Source organism: Lithobates pipiens, unplaced genomic scaffold, assembly GCF_037356315.1.
Source record: "Lithobates pipiens isolate NorthernLeopardFrog02 unplaced genomic scaffold, aLitPip1_a1.2 Scaffold_13, whole genome shotgun sequence".
Lineage (NCBI taxonomy): Eukaryota > Metazoa > Chordata > Amphibia > Anura > Ranidae > Lithobates > Lithobates pipiens.
This window is the reverse complement of record NW_027507718.1, coordinates 482540274-482564258: the sequence shown is the minus strand read 5'-3', so window position 1 is coordinate 482564258 and position 23985 is coordinate 482540274. Positions and strand designations below refer to the sequence as shown.

The following is a 23985-nucleotide window of genomic DNA, read 5'->3' as shown; positions in this document are numbered from 1 at the left end:
TGTGTTTTTGGTATTTTGCCGATAAAGAAAAAAGGTGCCGATAATGGCACTGAAAGGGTATGCGACTGCTGCGATTTTACTGTGATGCCGCCGTGATTTTACTATGCTTTATGTGTTATTCATAAGTCATGTGACTCAAAAACTGCATCAAAAATGTAACACAGGTGCGTTATTGATGCGTTTTCAATGCATTTGAAAGGGATGCTTTTTTCTTGAGTTTTTCTTGTCGATAATGGCCGACAATAAATTCATATTAATTTAAAATGATATTAATTAAAAAGTCAAATATAATACAATTGTATATATATATATATATATATATATATATATATATTTTTTTTTTTTTAAAACCGCCATTTTCGGTGCATCCTGCATTTTCGGTTTTGGTTTCGCCACCAAAATTTCCATTCGGTGCACCCTTACAGCCATGTGCTTCCCCGTGGCCTCTGAAGTAGATCTTACAGCGAAGTTCCGTCCCCCCCCGAGCAAAAAAATCAAAAAGCCAGCAGCAATACATACTGTTAATATTAGGACACTTACCTGTCATTGAGTCCAGCGGTGTCGGGACAGCAGCTGATGTTTGCCATTGGCTCTCGAGTGCTGCCACCGCCATTTGTGGTAAGGGAAACCGGTAGTGACGCCTTTCGGCCTTTTGGATTCACAGCTGGATCCCTACTGCGCATGTGCTGTGCTTTCTGAATGGCCCAGTGGCAGAGGAAGGAGGAGGGGCTGAACCTCCAAGTAATCTTGCCGTGGAAGTGGTAACGGGTACCTGTCAAAAAAGGTTGCCCCCCCACGAAAGGTGCCAAATGTGGCACCGGAGCGACGGAGGAGGCAAAAAAGTGGAACTCTGCTATAATGCTGTAAGGTGGAGTTCCTGATCATGTGATCCCAGTGATTGGTTGTCACAGTGGTCACATGATCTGAAGCGATCCCACCCCCCATCATGGTGACAGCTCGGCCAGTGTGCTGGGAGCATGCAGAGGAGCCCCATACGTCTACAGTATGCAGCAGCTGGTGTAAGCTCCACCCATGGTGCTGCCACATATTTACATTACAATGGCGGTAAAAGGTTAAGGAATACTATCTTGAAAATATGGCATAGAGTAAAATAATGTGAACGTGTCATGAAGAAAATGTTTTTTGGATAAATGACATCAAATCTGACTGGGAATGTGTGCGCTCTCGTTCCTCCTTAAAGCACCCGCTCCCTTCCCCCGCTGCGTCATGCAGCTGTCTAACATAACTCCATCTTTGATCCGGTGTCTTATAAATCCCCGTAGATTTGTTGGAAGTTCACTGCTTGTTTTTCCTTGAAAGGCGCGGGGATTAAAAGCTTACTCTGTTATTTTTTTGGAGATCTCAGAAAAATGGATATTCTCTAGTGATGTGGTGCCGTGCGGATCTAAATATTTATGTGACATGCTAAAGAATGTATCACGCTGACATTTAACCGTTTATACTGCCCTGCAGTCCTCATACCGGAGCTTCGGGTCTCTCCAGAAGAGAAAGAACGGGAACAACACACAAGACCCTTAGGGGTGGATTTACTAAAGGCAAATAGACTGTGCACTCTGCAGAGCTTAGTAAATGAAGTAAGGCTTCACTTTGCAAAGAGTACCCGTGCAAGGAAAATTTATAAAAAAAACTGCATTTTTTGCTCGCACATGATTGGATGATGGAAGTCAGCAGAGCTTCTGCTCATTTACTAAGCTCTGCAGCAACTCCATGTGTAGAGGGAAACGGCACTGTGCAAAGTGCACAGTCTATTTGCCTTTAGTAAATCAACCCCTTAAGCCCCATACACACGATCGGACTTTGTACAAACTTTCCCATGGACTTTTGTACAAAGGGTGTTAGCCGTGAATTTGTATTGCATACACACGATTGGAATTTTTAGGAATTAAACACAAACGTAGTGACGTTTCAACAGAGGATGTTCAATTACTCCAGCACCACCTTTGGTCAACTTCTGTATTGTTGTCTGATCTTTTGCATTGGTTCTGAGCATGCGTGTTTGCATTTTGTACAAAAGTCCGATGGTTTTGTGTACACACGATCGGACTTTGCTCCATCAGACTTATGTTGTCAAAAAGTTTGTCCGTTCGCATAGCCAACAAAAGTCAGATGAAAACCGAAAAAGTTTGTCTGATGGAGCGTATACAGGGTCGGATGTTGCTCCAAAACAGCTAAATTGCATGTTTTGTCAAAAAGTCAGATCGTATGTACGGGCCTTATGAATGCCTTTGGAATTCAGGTAAGAGAAGGGATAGTCCTGGACTAATTACAAGACACGGGTTGTTTCCCAGCATGCAACTACAGGCAAGAAACTAAATACACAGTGGCGACCCATGCATTAAGGGCGCCGCCCTCTCTATCACCAATAGATAGATTCATGCAGTCTATCTATGGCTGCCACTGCCACCCCCTATTCAGGTGCCCGGCCCCTTTTTACAGAGGCGGGGGTGGTTTTGAAGCACCTGATTAGAGTCACTATTAGAGCATGGACACAGTGGGAGCAATTGATGGGCACAGTGGCGGCAATTGATGGGCATAGTGGCTTCATTTTATGGGGCACAGTGGCTGCGTTTGATGGCACAGTGGCAGCAATTAATGGGCACAGTGGCTTCATTTTATGGGGCACAGTGGCTGCAATTGATGGGCACAGTGGCCGCAATTGATGGTACAGTGAGGCTGTAATTGATGGGGTTTTCTTCAGAATTTTGCGCCCCCCCCAAACATTTTGAGCACCAGCGTCACTGTAAATACAAAATATCTGTAAACTGCTTAACCTACCAAAGGATTTTAGAAGTTCTGCTCCAGTCCAGCCAGACCCCTGACCTCACTTCTCTCCCATTCAGTTAGAGCAACACACCTTGGTCAGGCACCGCCCCCTGCCTGTGAATGGATAATAAGGGAGCAGTAGCACACTGATGAGGTCCTCTCCTTGATGTCTCTTCCTCTCCCCAAGCTCTCTGTATCCGATTGATGACACTGTGCAACTCAGTAGAGCCCAATGCTTATGGTGGCCATACACCGTGTGAGAAAACTGACGCCCCTGATCAAGGGGTGCGAGTAGGGGTGTGGCGTCACGTGCGCGCCCTGCCCCCTGCTACTCGCGGTTCCCGGGTCCTGACTCTCCATATCTCGCAGCTTCCGCCCCTTCGGTATTTCAGTTGTGCCCTCCTCCATTCAAGGTATGTGGCACACATGTTAACCAGTGTTCACTAATGGGCATATTTTTATTGTGCACACTGCTGGGCATATTTTGTTAAAGGTCACACTATGGGCACCTTTTTATTAGGTTAAGGGACACTCTGATGGACAAATTTTATTTTAAGGGGCAAGCTGATGGTTATATTTTTAATGTGCACACTGATGGGCATATTTTCTTAAGGGGCACACTGATGGACACATTTTGTTGTGCCCATCAGACTGCCCCTTAACATAAAAGGTGTCCATCAGCATGACCCTTATTTTATATTAAGGGGCACTTTGATGGGCAGATTTTATTTTAAGAGCAACACTGATGGGCACATTTTGTATTAAGGGGCACTCTGAAGGTCAGATTTTACATTAAAGGGCACATTTTTGTTGTGCCCATCAGGGTGTCCCATAACATACAATTTGCCCATCAGAGTGTTCCTTAATATAATAATAATAATAATAATAATAATAAGTATATTCTTGTTTTGTTGCGCTGTTTACCATCTTCGCCCTGGGCACCAAATGGCCTTGTCCCAGCACTGTCTACAGTTTTGTTGAATTGGAGATCAGTCGCTCAGTTTTCTCTCACCATAAGCCAATAAGGCTCTACTGAGTTGCACAGTGCCGTCAATCTGATGCAGAGAGCTTGGGGAGAGGAAAAGACAAGGAGGTGACCTCATCAGTGTGCTGCTGCTTCCTTATTATCCATTCACAGGCAGGGGGTGGTCCCTGACCCAACTGTAGAAGGGTGAGGTCAGGGATCTGGCTGGAGCAGAACTTTATTTTCAAATCCGGTCGATGTATGATTTGATCGTTGTTTCAGTCTGGTTTTGGTCAGTGGGCACTGATCGTTCCGTTTTATCACACCATGTATGGCTACCAGGGCCGCTGATAGAAATCATGGGGCCCTGTACAGCCTACCTGACATGGCCCCCTTCAGCTCCACCCCTGGTCCCTCCTTCAGCCCCACCCCTGGCTCCGCCCGTGGCCCCTCCCCAGACCCCGCCTTGAAACTGTCTCTGCAGCACATTACGGCATTGGCGGCATGGGTGACACTGTCTCTGCAGGCAGCACATGCGGTATGGGCCATAACGCATGTGCTACCTGCAGACAGTGTCACCCATGCCATATTGTGCTGCAGCCAGTGCCACCGATTACGCTAATGCCATAACGCATGTGCTGCCTGCCGACAGTGCCACCCATGCCATATTGTGCTGCAGCCAGTGCCACTCATGCCGCCAATGGCATAATGCCATTGTCAGCATGGGTGGCACTGTCTCAGCAGGCAGCACATGCATTATGGCAATAGCGTCATGGGTAGAACTGTCTGCAGCACATTAAGGCATTGGCGGCATGGGTGGCACTGTCTGCAGGGAGCACATGCGTTATGGCCCATACCGCATGTGCTGCCTGCAGAGACAGTGCCACCCATGCCACCAATGCTGTAATGTATAGATGCTGCTGCAGTAGTAGTAGATCTTTTATCCTCCCCCCAAGCAAGCACACACCTGTTAGACGGTTCCCAGGAGTCACTTCCTCCCTGATCCTGCTGCCTGGACTGGAGTTTCCACAAACTATCTGATTCAGATGCCAGCTGCTTCTTTTTTTCTGGGGTTTGGACCAGGGGAGGGCTGGCAGCCTTAGGCCTGGGGGGCAAGTCCAGTCAAGTGGCCCATTGAATCACTGAATCAGCTCACCACCCATCTACACCACATTCCCCGTACAGAGAGAGAGGGAGACTGCTTCACATTGCCCCAAAGAGAGAGAGACTGCTTGACACTGCCTGCACAGAGAGAGACTGCTTCACACTGCCTGCACAGAGAGAGACTGCTTCACACTGCCTGCACAGAGAGAGACTGCTTCACACTGCCTGCACAGAGAGAGACCCCGCTTCACACTGCCTCCACAGAGAGAGACCGCTTCACACTGCCTGCACAGAGAGAGACCCCGCTTCACACTGCCTGCACAGAGAGAGAACGCTTCACACTGCCTGCACAGAGAGAGACCGCTTCACACTGCCTCCACAGAGAGAGACCGCTTCACACTGCCTCCACAGAGAGAGACCCAGCTTCACACTGCCTGCACAGACCTCGCTTCACACTGCCTGCACAGAGAGAGCAGTCACGTTCTGTGCAGGCACTGTGAAGCAGTCAGACTCTGTACAGGCAGTGTGAAGTGGAGCAGTCTCTCAGAGAATGGAGCAGTCTCTCAGAAAGAGACTGCATGATTGCCCCCAGAGAGACTGAGAAAAAGAGCTTGCCTCTTCCCCACACCCAGTACACAGACCAATGAGCCTGCAGGAAGATGAAGACTAAAGACTGTGCTGTCACTGCCACCACACTAAGCACTACCTGTGGAGTCCGGAGCTTCTCTGGTGAGTGAGCACCACACCACTGGGAAAGCCAAGCAAGCAGAGTAGCTGAGAGTCACAGTGAGCGCAGCAGGCTAAACACGCAAGTCCTGCTGTCTCCCCGGCATGAACACCAGATTTACCAGGGTGCAGGTTCCTCCTGTCTCAATTGCGGATAGTAAAAAATGCACATGCAGGCGCATCCCGGAGCACAGGCCAGATTAAGGGCATTGTGGGCCTGGTGCTGCAGTGGAGCAGGTTTAGGAGTGGCAGGGATATGAGGTAAGTAATGTCATATCCCAGCTCTTGCCCAGACTTGGTCACAGCCCCACAGGGCTGAAATGTTAGGGAAGCCCAGAACTTGAATTACCAAGCTTCCGTAAGAGCCGTGTGTCAGTGTGTGCTCTGAGGTGAAAGTTTCCAAGCCATCAGAATACAGTGATCACTGCTGGCAGCTATAGCAGCCAGCACTGATTGCTAAAAAACATAAAGACACGCTGGTTGTACTGTCAGTTGATGGAGTCAAATTCTGTACAACCAGTCTGCACAGAGATAGATTGAAATGTCTGCTGAACCGGCAGAATTTCAATCTGTCTATTGTGGCCTAAGTCCACCAGTCTCTGGGTTTAATAATATCCTCAAATCTTCTGAAAGGGGGGCTCCACTTAGGTGTAGAAATTCACTTTGAACTCCACCTTATTTCCAGAACTCTCTTTAGGGTCCTTTACACTGAAGGACCCTAAACTCTCTTTAGGGTCCAACACTGAAGGTGCTGTACAGGCGTTTTAGTGCTAAAAAAAATAGCACCTGTAAAGCGCTTCTTATGCCACCCCAGGTTTCCCACTGGGGCGGTGCGCTTGAAGGACATTCTGAAAAGTTCAGCAAGCAGCATTATTGGGGCGGTTTGGGAGAGGTTCCCAGCCCATTGAAATGAATGCAACACGGCCGTTTTTAACACTTTCTTTGGCCACTAGTGGGGGGTTAAAAGTGCCCCACTAGCGCCACTAAAACAATGATAGAGCGCCACTAAAATGAGCAGCGCTGTACCACTACCGCCCACATCGCCCCAGTGTGAAAGTACCCTTTGGTATTAGATGTGCAAACAAAAAGGTGAGACCACATCTAATACCTACAGAGAGTAATGGAAATAAGGTGGAGTTCAAAGTGAACAGTGTCATTACCTGCAGGGATTGGCATTTAGGGGGGTTAAAGCAGGTAGGGATGAAATGTGATATCAACTATTCACTGCCTGTCAAATGCCTCTGAAAAGTGACCTGAGCATGGATCACTTTTCAGAGGAGTGGCAGTGGCTGCTGCAAGTGAATACAAGCATTTAGGCTCACACTGGTGTGCTGCGGTTTGGCTGCAGTGCGGGTGTACTGGCGGGTGTCACACCCCCTCAGGCTTCTTTTAGGTTACTCATTGTTGCTGCATGTTCTGAAAGTGCACCAAACATGCAGCATGCAGGACGTTTTGTGCACTTTCAGTACATGCAGTAAAAATGTGCATCCTCTATGTCCCAGGGGCAACATGCAGGATGACTGCCAGTACACCAGCACTGCAGCCAAACTGCAGCATGTCAGTGAGAGCCCACATCATACCACCTAGCCCTAGGAGGGCAAGGTACTGGCACAGGCTGCTAGAAAAAAACTCTTTGGCTGCAGAGAGGAGGAGGAGCTTGCCTACTTGGATGGTTCCAGCCTCCCAGGAGCCTCACTGGATTCCAGCCAGATTGAGCAGAGAGCAGGTCCAGCCTCTGCCAGCCAATGGTGTGGAGTAGGGAGGGGCTGGGCGGGGCTGTGCTGTCAGCCCTGACATGAAGACATCGCTGGCTCACAGTACTGGACTCGGCCAGCTCAAGAACTGTGCATGTTGCGGTTTTGAGCTGACGACACAGCAGCCTTTTCCACCGCATATCAGAGCAGCCCAGGGGGCAATTGCATCCCTGCCCCCTGGCCCAGCCCTCCCCTGGTTTGGACGATGTTAGGTCATGGTGGCTGGAAGAGTTTTTTTTTATTACATTAATTCATTTTCTGTTAAGGTTGCCCGGGCCCCCCTGCTGGTCAGGCCCAGTACAACAGGGCCAGTTGTACTGTCCTATCAGCGGCCCTGATGGCCACCATCACAATGCTGCTCCCCATCTCTCGATCTGAATCCCTTTGGCAAGAAATTACATATAAAATCAGACTGAGGTATTATTTAAATACATAAGGGGCCATTTATACTACTGCACTGCAGTAATGCTTGTTACATGCATCGCTGCATTGTGGTGCCACTGATTTTGAATGCCACCTCAGTGCACTAAGGCAGCACAACTATGTTGGAGCATATGCCACATTGCACAGCAACCCATTAGACATGTGCACTGACAAAAATTGTTCGTTTTCGTTTCATTTTTTTTTTGCTTTTTTCATAAATTCAAAACATTCGGAAATTTGGGGATTTCCAAATTTCCAAATGTCCAAATTTTCAAATTCCAAATTTACAGAATTGGAAAATTCGGAAATTCAAAATTCCAAAAATGCAAAAATCTTAAAAAAAAAAGAAAGAAAAAAGAAAATCAGTAAAATTCGAAATAATAATTAACTATTAACGTAACAAATACAAATTTATCTGAAGTTAGGAATTATCCGAAATAACAATAAATAATAATAAAAAGGTCTTATTATTATTATTGTTGTTATTAGTTTGTTACGTTCCATTCGTTTAGATACTGCATTCGTTATTTCAGATAATTCATAACTTCGGATAAGTTCGTACTCGTTGCATTCACTAACAGCCAAATTTGAAAGGAAATTCCAATACCTATAATTTAATATTTATTATTAGTTATTATTTCAGATTTTCGGGTTTTCGAATTTTTAAATTTTCATTCTTTTGAATTTGCAGATTTTCATTCTTATTCCTGGATTTTCAAATTTCCACATTCTCTAAATTTATGAAATTTCAAATATTCAAACTTCCTAATTTTGAATTTTCTAATTTCCTAATTTCTAATTTCCAAACTTTCGAATTTCCGAAATGTTCCAAATTCCAAAATTTCCGAAATGTTCCAATTTCCGAAATTCCAAATTGCCGGAAATTTGTAATTTCAGAAATTTGAAAATTTCTGAATTAACGAATTTGTCAAAATTTGTTAAAAAACGAAATCGTAACTAAACGAATCGGAATTGCGCATGTCTACAGCCCATGGTAGTTAGCAGGTTCTGTATTCAGTTGCCACCTATGATGTTGTTGGAAAACTAAGAGGCATAAGGCGCATATTTAAAAGAGCAGATGAAGAGCACCTCCACTTTGAAGAATTCTAGTTCTGACTTCCTCATCATCATAATTGCCCTGGATAGCAGAGATAGCCAGGAAATGTGTATTATTAGAAGGTGGTCAGCAATGGCAACCCCTGTACTTACCTCACTGCAGGTGTTTTAGTGTTGTGCCATGCAGGCTGTATCCCCATGGCTTTTGTAGCTTTGCAAGCTGAAGGCAGACCATGCATTATCCAATCTGTTTGTACAGTCTCCTTTAACCGCTTCACGACCACCCACCGTACATATACTGTAGCAGGGCGGACACCTCCGGGTCTGGAGTGCATGCGCCGTGCTGCCAGCGACCTGCTCCTGCTGTGATCACATACAGCAGGAGCTTAGCAGTGGCTACTGCAGACTCGATATCCACCAGCACCCGCCGATTGTTTGTTACACAGGCAGAACGGCGATCTGCCTAAGTAAACAAGGTAGATCGCCGTTCTCTCAGTAGGGAAGACATCGATCCTGTGTTCCAGCAAAGCAGGAACACAGATCAGTGCCTCCCCTTAGTAGAAGCACCTCCCACACAGTGAGTAAGCACTTGCTAGGAACAGATTTCAACTTTTAATTTCCCCTGCTAACCTGCCAGTGTCATTAGTACAGTGACAGTGCATATTTTTTAGCACTGATTAGAGTCACTGGTCCCCAAAACATTTCAGTTGTCTGATTTGTCCACTACAAAATCACAGTCCCGTGAGAAGTCGCTGATCGCCGCCATTACTCGTACTAGAAAATTAAAATAAAATAAGAATATCCCATCGTTTGTAGACGCTCAAACTTTTGTGCAAACCAATATACGCTTATTTGAAGAAATGTTATTTTTACATTTTTTTTATTGGATATGTTTTATAGCAGAAAGTAAAAATTATAGATTTAAAAAAAAAAAAAAGTTGTCAGTTTTTGTTTGTAGCACATAAAATAAAACCGCAGAGATGATCAAATACCACCAAAAGAAAGCTCCATTTGTCGGGGAAAAAAAGGACATAAATTGTATTTGTTTACAGCGTCGCACGACCGCGCAATTGTCAGTTAAAGTAACACAGTTGCGTATTGCAAGAACCCCTTGCTAACCCCTTCCCTGCCAGTGCCATTAGTACAGTGACAGTGCATATTTTTTTTAGCACCGATTAGTGTCACTGGTCCCCAAAAAGTGTCAGGTGTCTGATTTGTCCACTGCAAAATCGCAGTCCCCCTAGAAGTCGCTGATTGCTGCCATTACTAGTACAAAAAAAAAAAAAAAATCAATAAAAATATCCCATCGTTTGTAGACGTTATAACTTTTGCGCAAACTAACCAATATACGCTTATTTGAATTTTTTACCAAAAATATGTAGCAGAATACATATTGGCCAAAATTGATGAAGAAATTTTATTTTTACATTTTTTTTGGATATATTTTATAGCAGAAAGTAAAAAATAGATTTTTTTCCCCAAAATTGTCAGTTTGTTTTGTTTATAGCGCAAAAAAATAAAACCGCAGAGGTGATCAAATACCACCAAAAGAAACCTCTATTTGTCGGGAAAAAAAGGACATCAATTTTATTTGTTTACAGCGCTGCACAAGCGTGCAATCGTCAGTTAAAATAACGCAAAAAATGGCCTGGTCACGAAGGGGGGTAAACCTTCCGGAAGCCGAAGTGGTTAAACCTACCATCAGTTAGGGAGTGCAAGGACCTGTCTGAATTCTAATTTAATGGGTTGTTTAGGTTTGTCCTCATATTACATTGTTATGATTAAGCTATAGCAGACTGTGCAGAGATTGTACAATCAGATTGTATAGTGTATGGTTAACTTTAGATATAAGGGGTGGCTGTAGGTTTCAAAGAGAGCAAAAACTGGAGTTGCCACCTGTCATTATATTTAAAAATTATTTTACACGGTGGCATCATTTACATTTTTTTTTTTTTTTTTTTTTTGCAGCGTCAGTGGACTTGGTTTAAACTGATCACATGGCTATCCTAAAAGCTTTCATGAGACTTGATTGTCCATAACTATCAGCCACTAGAGGGCAGTACAATGCAGTATGTATGAACACACACCCAGCAGCCTTCTGTACTGTGATATTCAGGGAACTGGTGCATAGCACTGGGACACATGTCAGACTTTGGATCAGACTTTATGGCAAGTACTGGAAGAAATACAGCTCTGCCTTACTGTAATAAAACCCAAATCTCACCATCCTGACACCGGTTCCAGGAACAGGACTATCTACAACCATAGGCACTAAAAATGAGCAAAATGTGTGGAGGAAGGCATAACAGAGGGATGATATAGAGGGAAATAAATTCAGTAGAAAATACTTTTTCAGTAGGCAAAACTTTTTTTTTTTTTTGGATAGAGTAAGGGAGGGTTATAACCCCTGTTAGTTTTTTTTTTTTCCATCTGTGTTCCATTGGGGAGACTTCCCTTCACTTCCTGTCCCATAGATAAAACAGGAAGAAAAGAGGAAATCCCTTTCTGTCTTCTGAACTAGTGTCCCCATTGGATGATTTCCCCTATGTTCCTGTTTTGGTGACAACCCAAAATCCTGGGATTTTCTTTCACATTCACTCTTGGTCATAAGAGGGATCTGCTAAAAAATTTTTTAGAGCTATTATCCTGTCTAACCTAAGGCCCTCAGCATAGGCAATAGGTCAACTCCTACAGGTAGACAACCATGTCAAATATAATTAACTTTTTTTTTCTTTTATACTACAAGTTTTGATGACTATATACCCATATACTTCCCTTTGTGTTGTAGGGCTCTTTTCTGTTATCCGACCCCAGTGCGCCCCTTTTGGCTCTCTCCGCCTTTCGTGGTTCACATGTTACCCTCCTTCACTGGTGGAAGGGGAGTCACCATCCAAGCACTCTGCAGGTCCTCTGTCGGCTGACGGGCATAGATCTTTCCACCTATACATGCTCTCTGGGGATCCCTAGAGTGAGGACCCGTGAATGTCTCTGTCCTAACACATGGTTTTAAATTAATGAAGTGTTTCTGCACATATCGTTTGAGCATCTGTAAGTCCTCTTCCCATATGTAATACTTCTATGTATACAGTGCTTATTTTGATACATATTATTTGATATACTGTTCTGTTATCTCCCTTTGAAATAGGGTTTCTCTTGCATTCTCACCCCTGAAGAAGGAGGGATTTATAGTCTCAGAAACGCGTCAGTGTGAGAAACCTTTTGACTATAATGTGCATCTGTATGTTGTATTTATTTTGAGAGATGTTCAAACATTTCATGTTTTTAAATGCATACATATATGTTTTTTTTGTAATAAATTATTTGAAATTTACTCTTCAACCTGTTTTTTTTGGAGAATAAATATCCTGTGCCTTCAAAGTCCACCCTATAGGGAATCCCTTTCTGTTCATTTCTCTTCATTCATTGGCCGGTATGGATAAGGTGTTGGTGTATGCAGCATGCATCCCGGGTTATGAGGACAAGAGAGCAGCGGTGTGCGGTGTTCCTGGTGCTGCAAGGCTCTTATACAAAGATTATCCTTTGGCTTCATTTAAATTCTATTGTATACTATTCTATCAGAGATTTGGGTTACATTTTTTTTTTCATAAAAATAAAAATAAATTTGTGCAGAAAAGATGAAAAGAATTAGTTTGGTCCAAGTGGTTGTAGTCAGAAGTTTTTTTTTTATCTTAATGCATGCTATCCATTAAGATAAAAAGCCTTGTGTGTGCAGCTGCCACCGCAGCACCCCTAATACTTACTCTCTCTCCGGTGATGTCCACAAGAGCCTCAGCGATCGGGGACTATCCTCCTGAATGGCTGAGAAACAGCAGGGGCTCCATTGGCTCCCGCTGCTGTCAAAGTCAGTTAGCCAATCAGAATATAGAGACGGGACAGGGACGGGGCTACGTGTCTGAATGGATACAGGGAGCAGTGACTCGGGTTGGGTGCCCCCATAGCAAGCTGCTTGCTGTGGGGGCACTCAACAGGATGGAGGAGCCAGGAGCAGGGAAGCGGGACCCGAGAAGAAGAGGATCCGGGCTGCTCTGTGCAAATCCACTGCACAGAGGAGGTAAGTATAACAGGTTTGTTATTTTTAGAGAAAAAAAAAAAAAATCTGACTTTACAATCACTTTAACTGTACATTTACTGCAGGAGGGCAGCCTTTTAGCGGGAAATTGATGAATAAATCTGATTCTATTACATTTTTTTTATTGCATACGTTTTATAGCAGAAACTAAAATATCGCAGGACCGCGCATTGGTCAGTTAAAATAACGCAGTGCCGTATCTCAAAAAATGGCCTGGTCATGAAGGGGGTAAAACCTTCCGGGGCTGAAGTGGTTAAAGAAAAAAATCCCAATTCTTCCTCCAAAGCCGTTTTCAGAACATGCCCCTGGGTCCGGGCTGGTGTCTGCTTCATACGTGTTCCTTGTGTACCATCCATGCTCACACCCCAGCTGCTCTCTGCATGAAGCAGCAAAGTCAGCTTCCTGTATGATCTACAGAACAATGAACATTCCTCCAGAAGCCATGTGAAGGGAAATGAATGAGCTCTCCCTCAAAAACATGATACTGACACAAAAACGCGTACCAAACACGAGGAATCTGCGCAAACCACAACCTCGGATGGGGGGGCGGGGGGTGCCGCCAGCAGTATATAGTATAGGAAGGCACTGTATATGTTCAATAGATATATAACTGTAGAATATATAGACTTCTAGATCAAAAAAATCTAAAGTTGAATATCGAACAATCTAGCATTGTTTACTTGCTATCTATATATAGAGATCGGCCAATGAAGACAATCAGTATTCCTAGGAGGTGGGTCTACCAGAAGCTGCACAGGTCATAGCCTTAGGTACTTGAATGTACATAAGGAGGTTGACCGCACTCCAATAGATGAAAAGTCCACAAAATCAATAATCCAAAACATCACAGCTCAAAACAGGCAGGGAATATGGATGTTAACGCGTTTCACTCTAAATATGCTCTTAATAAAACGCGTTAACATCAATGATCCCTGCCTATTTTGAGCTGTGATGTTTTGGATAGACTTTATTGGACGTTCCATCTGCTGGAGTCTGGAGAACCTCCTTATACACATTCAAGCATGTATGAGTGTGAACCGGACCTGCACCTTATGGTATGGTATGGTATGGAATGGGGGGCTAATGTGCTGAGTGGGCCGACTTTGTGCAGTGTAAGGCCGCGTACACACGGGCGGACTGTTCGCCCAACCTTGTCCGCTGAACAGTGTTTGGGCGGACAGTCCGCTCGTGTGTGGGCTTTCAGCGGATAGTTTCAGCGGACAGTTTGACGGACAAAATCTTTCGGAAATTCCGAAAAACTGTCCGCTGAAACTGTGTTTGAGCGAACAGTCCGCCCGTGTGTAGGCTACTTTCGAAATGAGCAAACTGTTCCCGCTCGAAGGAAAGTCTGCTCATTTCGAGCGCGTGTGAAGGTAGGCGGGGCCCGCGACGGAGACGTCGCGGGCTCCGCCGCCTGGAATGGGCTTAAAGGGGAACCCCAACGCCGAAAAAAATCGGCGTGGGGGTTCCCCCAAAGTCCACAACAGACCCTTGTCCGAGCACGCTACCCGGCCAGCCAGGAAAGGGGGGCGAGCGAGCGCGCCCCCCCTCCTGAGCCGTACCAGGCCGCGTGCCCTCAACATGGGGGGGTGCCTTGGGGAAGGGGGGCCGCGTGGCCCCCCCACCCCAAAGCACCTTGTCCCCATGTTGATGAGGACAAGGGCCTCTTCCCGACAACCCTGGCCGTTGGTTGTCGGGGTCTGCGGGCGGGGGGCTTATCGGAATCCGGGAGCCCCCTTTAAGAAGGGGGCCCCCGGATACCGGCCCCCCACCCTATGTGAATGAGTATGGGGTACAATGTACCCCTACCCATTCACCTGTGAAATAAAGTACAAAAAAAACACAACACAGGGAAAAAATATTTTATTGCACAGCTCCGGGGGTCTTCCGTCTTCGGGGGTCTTCTCGCCGGACTCCTCCGCTATCTTCGTGTAGCTCTTTTGCTAGCGGAGGAGTCCGGCTTTCTTCCTCCCCGCCGCCGGCCTCTTCTCCCGACTTCGGGGGTCTTGTCCCCCTCTTCGGTTCTTCTGCCGGGCCACCGCGCCTTCTTGTAGCTCTTTTGCAGGCGGTGGCCCGGTCTTCTGTCGCCGCTGCCTTCCGTTCTTCTGTCGCCGCCTTCGGTTCTTCTGCCGGGCCACCGCGTCTTCTTGTAGCTCTTTTACAGGCGGTGGCCCGGTCTTCTGTCGCCGCTGTCGCCGTCGCCGCCTTCCGTTCTTCTTCTTCTCCAGGAGATGTTGACACGTCGCTCTCTCCGGCCGGAATGCCAGAGCCGCGCTGTGCGGTCACTTATATAGTGACAATGGGGCGGGGTCACATGGTATATGTCACATGGGTTGGTCACATGGTGACCCCGCCCCCTTACGATGTCATAGTCCCCATGTGACATCAACCCATGTGACCAACCCATGTGACATATACCATGTGACACCGCCCCATTGTCACTATATAAGTGACCGCACAGCGCGGCTCTGGCATTCCGGCCGGAGAGAGCGACGTGTCAACATCTCCTGGGGAAGAAGAAGAAGAACAAGAAGAAGAACGGAAGGCGGCGACAGCGGCGACAGAAGACTGGGCCACCGCCTGTAAAAGAGCTACAAGAAGGCGCGGTGGCCCGGCAGAAGAACCGAAGGCGGCGACAGAAGAACGGAAGGCAGCGGCGACCGAAGACCGGGCCACCGCCTGCAAAAGAGCTACAAGAAGGCGCGGTGGCCCGGCAGAAGAACCGAAGAGGGGGACAAGACCCCCGAAGTCGGGAGAAGAGGCCGGCGGCGGGGAGGAAGAAAGCCGGACTCCTCCGCTAGCAAAAGAGCTACACGAAGATAGCGGAGGAGTCTGGCGAGAAGACCCCCGAAGACGGAAGACCCCCGGAGCTGTGCAATAAAATATTTTTTCTCGTGTGTTGTGTTTTTTTTTTTGGGTAGTTTTATTTTACAGGTGAATGGGTAGGGGTACATTGTACCCCATACTCATTCACATAGGGTGGGGGGCCGGTATCCGGGGGCCCCCTTCTTAAAGGGGGCTCCCGGATTCCGATAAGCCCCCCGCCCGCAGACCCCGACAACCAACGGCCAGGGTTGTCGGGAAGAGGCCCTTGTCCTCATCAACATGGGGACAAGGTGCTTTGGGGTGGGGGGGCCGCGCGGCCCCCCCTTCCCCAAGGCACCCCCCCATGTTGAGGGCACGCGGCCTGGTACGGCTCAGGAGGGGGGGCGCGCTCGCTCGCCCCCCTTTCCTGGCCGGCCGGGTAGCGTGCTCGGACAAGGGTCTGTTGTGGACTTTGGGGGAACCCCACGCCGATTTTTTTCGGCGTTGGGGTTCCCCTTTAAGTCCATTCCAGGCGGCGGAGCCCGCGACGTCTCCTTCGCGGGCCCCGCCTACCTGTACACGCGCTCGAAATGGGCGGATTTGCCTCCGCCTTACGTGGGCGAGTCCGTTCATTTCAAAAGTTGAGCGAACTGTTTGGCAAACAGTTCGCTGAAACAGTCCGCTCAAAAAGTGCCGTGTGTGGCCATGTCCGTCCATGCTAATTTTGAGCGGACTGTTTGCCGAAACTGTTTGACGAACAAAGTTGGCCGAACAGTCCGCCCGTGTGTACGCGGCCTTAGTGTATCATTTTGGAGGTCCAATTGCCGGCATGTGATCTCCTGATGAGCCCCTGGACCCCAGAAAAACAGCGCACACTGATATGCAAATTACGACTTGGAGGAATAAAGTCAATTACTGCTCCACCCCCTAAAGCCTCTCCCACCATACTGTGGGTCAGGGAGTCTGGATGTCACATTTATTGACCAATAGTGAGGTAGGAGAGGCGTGAGGGAGCAGGCCAGCCCCCAACGTTCTTTCTGCAAGTCAATATATGCATTTCAGAGAAGCCAAGGTTTCAGGGGTCTGCAGATTCCAATTAAAATTTTTTTTTTTTTAAATACCTTTTTTCGGGCGATCTTCAGGCCAGTCACGTGACTCGCGGCCGCTTTACATCTCCAATACATGGCTTCTGCAGGAGGGGCCGAGATCTCCCTCTGATGTCAGCTGGGGAGGTCACATGGCCGCTCAGCCCCTCCTTCCCACAGAAGCCCTGGAAACCGGCTGAGAGTCATGTGACCGGCCTGAAGATCGCTCAAAAAGGATATTTACATGCCTCGTTTTTATAAAAAGACTAGTACAGTGTGGTATGCCTGACTATAATAGAGGGGCTGCCTGTAACCATTTCTCATTTTTCATTTGTACTAATAGTGGCCGGGGGGGGCACAGAGCTGACAGGGAGGGAGGGGGAGAGAGGAGAGTCCAGCTGAACTCGCATGATTTCAAACCTTCATTTCAGTGCAACTTTGGGGGGGCGATTTGAATGACATCCGTGCGGGTTCATGCACAGATGTCTATTGAAATCGCTCCTGAAGTTGGCAAAAGCAGTGCAGGAACTACTTTTGGGAATCCGTGCGGTGTCACACTGGCTGGGACAGTGCTGTTGTGGGCAATAGGCTGCGATTGGGCATGTCAAATTGCGCCAATGTGAAATGGGGGCTTACACTAATTTTTCCTTTTACTTTTTGAATTACAGCGATGGGGGATGGTTTTGAAGCACCTGCTTAGAGCCATAGGCTCTAATAGGCATCGAAAAAGGTGACCTGCGACCACCTCTCCACCATTCAGGTGCTTGGCTCTGTTACCCATCACCTGATTGGCTGCAACAACAGGCGCCGAGATTGGACAGCAGGCATCCAATCATAGTAGAGGATGGGAAGAGAGGATGGGAGGAGACATCAAGGAGCTGTGCCACTGAAACAAGTAAGTGTAGATGGCGGGGGGCACACTGGCAGCATTTAATATGGCACAGTGGCTGCGTTTGATGGGGCAGAGTGGGAGTAATTGATGGGGCACAGTGGGAGTAATTGATGGGGCACAGTGGGAGTAATTGATGGGGCACAGTGGGAGTAATTGATGGGGCACAGTGGCTGCATTTGATGGGGCACAGTGGCTGCATTTGATGGGGCACAGTGGCTGCATTTGATGGGGCACAGTGGTTGCATTTGATGGGGCACAGTGGCTGCATTTGATGGGGCACAGTGGCGGCAATTGATGGGCACAGCGGCGGCAATTGATGGGCACAGCGGCGGCAATTGATGGGCACAGCGGCTGTAATTGATGGGCACAGTGGCTGCGATCAATGGCACAGTGGCTGTAATTGATGGGAACAATGAGGCTGCAACTGATGGGTTTTTTTTTTTTTTCAGTATTTTTCAGTTTGTTTGCGCCCCCCCAAAAAATGTTCAGCACCAGCCGCCACTGCTTTGGATCATCTTTTTACTCTGCGATATTCTGAATTTCTACAACGACGCACGCCCCCCCCCCCCCCCCCCCCCATGGTGCGTTATCTATTTTAGGTCTGATAAAGCTGTAGAGATCCAGTATCTCTGGCATGCGACTGTTGAATTCCTGTGCTGCAGCCTTTAGGTTTTATGAAGCCCCAACTGTTGTGCTATTATTCATAATCTAGTTTCCTCTCTCATAAAGAGACCTTTAGCACACAGTCTCCTTTTTTTTTTTTTTCTTCTGGTGCCTCTGAAACAGCTGCTCTTACTGTTGTATCCTGAGTGATGATGAGGCTCTGAAAGTGTGTTTTTGGAACAGATGGCCAGGAGAGAGCTGGGGAGGCTGCCAGCAAAATGCTGGGGAATGTGCCAAATCCTGCAGTGACTGAGTGCTTTGGGTTCCAGCTCGCGTGCCTTTCCCCTGCCCTCTGCCCTAAGTGGCGCCAGTAGGACTTCCCAACTAGCACTCTGAACATCTGGAGTCTGGGACTGCCAGAGACACAGAGAGGGGAGGAAAAAAAAAAAAAAAGAAAGAAACAGGCTTCATCTGAACAGCACACTGCCTGGGAGAACATAAGGAAGAGGGGAAAAAAAAACTACGAATGGGAACCTTGCAAGCTTATTTAACAGCTGCGGTCAAACGCGGAATACATAGACACCCGCTGTTCCAGGATCTGAGGTTAGCGTCGTGGAGACAGATCACGCATTCGGATAAATAGACACATTTTTAGGCTTGCGGGTTATTATTTAGATACGGCGATATAGATTTGGCCTGGGCTGTCCCATCCCGGGGGCGATCCGGAGGGACGCCGGAGTGTGATATACAAAAAGCGCTATGTGCGCGTGCATACGTATTCAATATTGACAACGTGGGATCAAGTCTATAAGGCCCTTTCACACCGATCAGTTTTTGATCAGCAGAAAAAAAAATGGAACCCCATTAAATATGTTGTAAAGCACTGCGTAGACTGTCGGCGCTATATAAATTCTCTATAATAATAATAATAATAATAATAATAATAATAATAATAATAATAATAATAATAATAATAATAAATAATAATAATAATAGGTAAAATAATAAAAACGGTGTAGCGCTTCAATAATAATAAATGTGTTAAACATAAATTATAAAGGTAATAATAAAAATCGCAAAGATATAAGTGCTTAGAAATAAAAGTCCAACATTAGGCGCTCATTCCACTATGTTGCTGGCATAGGAGTAACCAAACCGTCACAAGGGAGGAAAATGGTGCACTAGGCGAGATGTATCCATGTGGGTCTACTTGATTGAAAACATCAGAGAAAAGTAGATAAATACTTCTTACCGGAACAGTTGGACCCACACAGTCATATGACGGTTGGATCTAAAGGGCTTGAGGTCACAGTCTGGGACCAAGGAGTATGAGGAGAGAGGTCTGTTGAGCTGATAGAAGAGCTCCAGGCAGTTGAAGGCTCGATGTTGGATCCTTTCAGATGGAACGTCAAAGTAATCAAGCTCGAACGCAGCCCGTTATACCAATACTCCAACCTCCCCCGGATGGGGAGGGGGGTGTTGTGAAGTATTAAACCAAAAAAATGGAGAAAAAGAAAGAAAGGCTCCACATGGTGCGGGTCAAACGATATAAAAAATATTGGTTTATTGAAGTCAAAAGGTAATTAATGACTTGGTGATCACATAAAAAGCAAAATAAAGTTAAAAGCAATGTGGGGTGCCAACAGCTCGCCCGACGCGTTTCGACATAGGTGTCTTCAACTGGGGCATGTTGGGACCCACCACATTGCTGACAAATATATAGAGAATGAGACAGAGGTTCCACCTAACAGGAGGCGGGGAATCCGATCACAGACAACCTCTTAAAGCTACAGTGAACAGTTTAGTCAAATCAGAGTATACTTATTCAGACAGTATAAACAAATACAAATAACATCTAAAAATGTCACTCATACAAACTATTAGATGGGTATTGGTAACAATAAAATCTAAAAAATATGTGAAAGATATGCCACCATGCTCACGTGTGAGTAGCACTACATAGATTATATTGTTCATAGCCTGATCGGGTATATAGATGCAGGAAGGTTCAATTCACTTATAAAGCTTATACAGAGAACACATCCAGCACCAATGCAGAAAGGTCAGACATGCGTTGTTAATTGTACATGAATTGCATTGTACCTTCACCTGAAACTGCCTGTTTACATTTGCATTATTCATAGCCTCATTAGACTCATAAGATACAGGGAGGTTCAATGCACATATAAAACGTATATAAAGAGCGCATCCAGTTCCAAAACATAAAATCGGACATGCATTACCAATTATACATAGGCTGAGTTTTACTCCCCCATATACAAACTGATTTATTTGTATTATGTCCTAAATAGAGCTGTTGAAGTCTCAGTAATAATGTCCAATAGAGATCTGTCATTATATAATGTAGATATCTCTTACTTGTTGTGCTGGCAGTGTATAACCTGGAAATATGCATGAGTAACCATAGTGACAATTCGTACGTGATGATCAGTCTTTTTAAAATTAGATCAGATGATCTAAGGTGTCATGACGTGCAATGACACAGGGAGGGCTACACCAACCACTCAGTGTGTATGTCATGTGACTAAATGTGGGAGTGATTAGAACAGGCTCACATCAATGGAGTGGGGGCGTGTAGTGTTTGCACATCATTATGCAGGAATGTAGGGAGGAGGTAACATTCAAAATTTGGCGCCAATTTCTCCTTGGTGTGCGCTCCACGCTGTGGATCAAAACAAACAGCGTGAGCGCATATCAAGTGCATGACGACGAAGTGGGGCGTGTATGTGTAAACGTCCTGTATTGCGTGGTTATGCGGAGATGCAAAGGGGGCGTGTAGACGTGAACGTCACGCTCTACATCTCTCCACAGGAGTGTAGAGGAGGTGGAGACATCTGAACATGGCGCCGTTTTCGCGCATGGTGAGCGTCACACGCCACGGGGCGTGGCCGACAGTGAAAGGGCCAATCCGAGGGTGCGTCACTCCGCACATGCGTCACGGCTAATGACGTAATTACGTCCTGACATGCGCAGTGATGGATCGAGGGCAAATGAAGCAAGATCATCACAGGGAATATAAAGAATGTGACAACATCACGTCACGTCCAATACTAAACCCGACGTAACCATGACAACCACGGAAACGTTATAGCATTTGAGATCGAAAAGATACCGCAAGTAAAGGGACGCACATACCGAAATAAAACAGAAAAAATATATTTAAAAAGAAAAACGAATATCACTCCATAATTAGACTGTACATCTTACTCAGGAGATTTTTACAACTAATAAGGAAAAGGTCATGTGTAATAATGAAGATGATGTGAAATATGAAGAATAGTGGCATGGGTCAAATGTAGTGCGCACAAATTACGCACATACTCACCTAAATAGATATTTTAAAGTACCTAAAACCCGGGAGTGAGCTTAAATAAGGTGAACATGGCATATTCGCTACTAATGCCAAAGTGAAAATAAACATTGGTGTAAAGTGAATATGTGAAGGGATATCTGTCCCCAATCACACATGGTCTAGAAAAATGCATAATAATAAATGCATATATCCAGATTCCGGCAAGGGACAGTAATTTGAGAAGTGAATATGTGAAAAGGAAGAATATGCTGGAAATACGAGGTGTATAAGGAATTTGAACATAGTGTCATGGGAATGAAATAAAAAAGTATAATTAGAGTGACCTAAAAATAAATATTGGGTATATTGGTGTATAAAGACCAGAAGAGGAAAATAGAGAAATAATGAAGAAATAAGACCAATCCATAACAGAAATAATATGGGGCACTAATGGTCCGTAATAAGATAGATTAAGCCTGATTAATAAAGCTGTTGATGTCCCAGTCTGTATTCATGCCGAAGGGGGAGTAGCACCTCAATTCATAAATCCAGAATGTCTCGAGGCGCGAAACCCCCCTCAGGCATGAATCGCCTCTCCAGCCTGGGACAAATTTGTCAATGACTTGAAAGCGGGTGCCCGTGGGGTCTCTATTGTGCTTTTCAAGGTAATGTCTCGGAACCGGGTGTTTATCACACCCTTTTTTGATTTTACTAAGATGTTCGTTGACTCTAATGGAGAAATTGCGAATAGTGCGACCAACATACTGTTGGTTGCAGGGGCAAGTAATCAGATAGACAATGTATCTGGTGACACAAGTAGTGAAGTGTTTCATAAGGTATCTACGTGCAGTGGTTGAGGATGTGAAGGAGTCACTTTTCCCCTTGCCCAGCATATTATGAAGGCAGACGTTACATTTTCTGCAGGGAAAGTAACCCTTACTCTGTGGGAAAAATTGTATCGATTTGGGGATATCTATTACATTAGGAGCAATATCATTTTGTATAGATCGGGCTCCCCTGTAGATGGTTCCAGCTTTGTCTGGAATAATCCCACCCAAGACTTTATCGCTTTGTAGTACCTTCCAGTGCCTATTAATAATTTTCTTTATGTCGTTGTGTTGTGTAGAAAAAGTTGTGAAAAAGGACCATTTATATTTATCACTTGTTCCTGCTTTGACTTTTTTTTGTGTGAGAGATCCCCTGTCAGTATGTAGAGCTGCTTGAATTTCAACATCAAGGGTGCGTAGATCATAACCCTTGTCCTGGAACCTCTTGCGAATGGTATAGGATTGGGATATATAATCACTGACATTCGTACAGTTGCGCCTGAGCCTGAGAAACTGACTGCGTGGGATGGAATTTAGCCATTGGCGATGATGGCAGCTGTCAACGGGAATATAGCCATTCCGATCCGTTGGTTTGAAGAAAGTCTTCAGGACCAGGCGTTTCTGTACTACCATGACCTCTAAGTCGAGAAAATGGATGTTAGTTGTGCTGGCCTCAAAGGTCAGTTGAATGCCACGGTCATTGGCGTTAAGGGTTGCCATGAAGGAGTCAAGAGAAGTCCGGCTACCCTTCCATAGGAGGAGGATGTCGTCTATATACCTAGCCCACAGTACCAATTCAGGCCTGTTAAGGGCATAGACGACATCCTCCTCCCATTGGGCCATGAACAAATTGGCCAGGCTGGGTGCATATTTGGCCCCCATGGCAACCCCTCTGTTCTGGGTATAAAAAGTGCCCTGGAACCAGAAGTAGTTGTGAGACATAGCGAACTCTAATAGTTGCATAAGGAAATTCCTCTGTATCACAGAAAGTGTGGAATCCCTGGAGAGGAACAGTTCAGCAGCTCTCAGACCTAAATCCTGTGGGATACAAGTATATAGTGCAGAAACATCTGCTGTGACTAGAATGAGATCGTCATGATACTCTATATTTTCAAGTAGTCGGATTGTATCACCTGTGTCCTGTAAGTAGGAAGGTATATTCCTTACTAGGGGCTGTAAATAGGAATCTATGTATTTCCCTATTCGCGAGGTGATGGAATTTATACCGCTCACAATAGGGCGGCCAGGTGGATTCACAGAGTCCTTGTGTATCTTAGGGAGTTGGTATATTGTCGGAATGCGTGGAGCCAGTGGGATCAAAAATTCTCTTTCTTTCTTATTTAGAATACTCAGAGAAAAACCTTCGTCTAGGATCTGTATGAGTGCTTTTTTGTATTTGAGGGTAGGGTCCCCTGGTAGGGGGCTATAGGTGGTGACATCGCTCAATAATCTGTTCATTTCCCCTATGTAGCGAGATTTATCTAAAACCACTATGCCCCCACCCTTGTCTGCAGGACGGATGATGAGATTTTTCCTTTCACATAAAGATTTAAGACCCT

At 45.9% G+C, this 23985-nt stretch overlaps 1 protein-coding gene across 1 annotated transcript in view; it reads right to left on the bottom strand.

The window, feature by feature from the left end:
- The window catches only part of ATOH8 (atonal bHLH transcription factor 8), a 109543-nt gene that overhangs the window by 13367 nt on the left and 72191 nt on the right, over positions 1–23985 (bottom strand). The gene's annotated exons all lie outside the window — the stretch shown is intronic.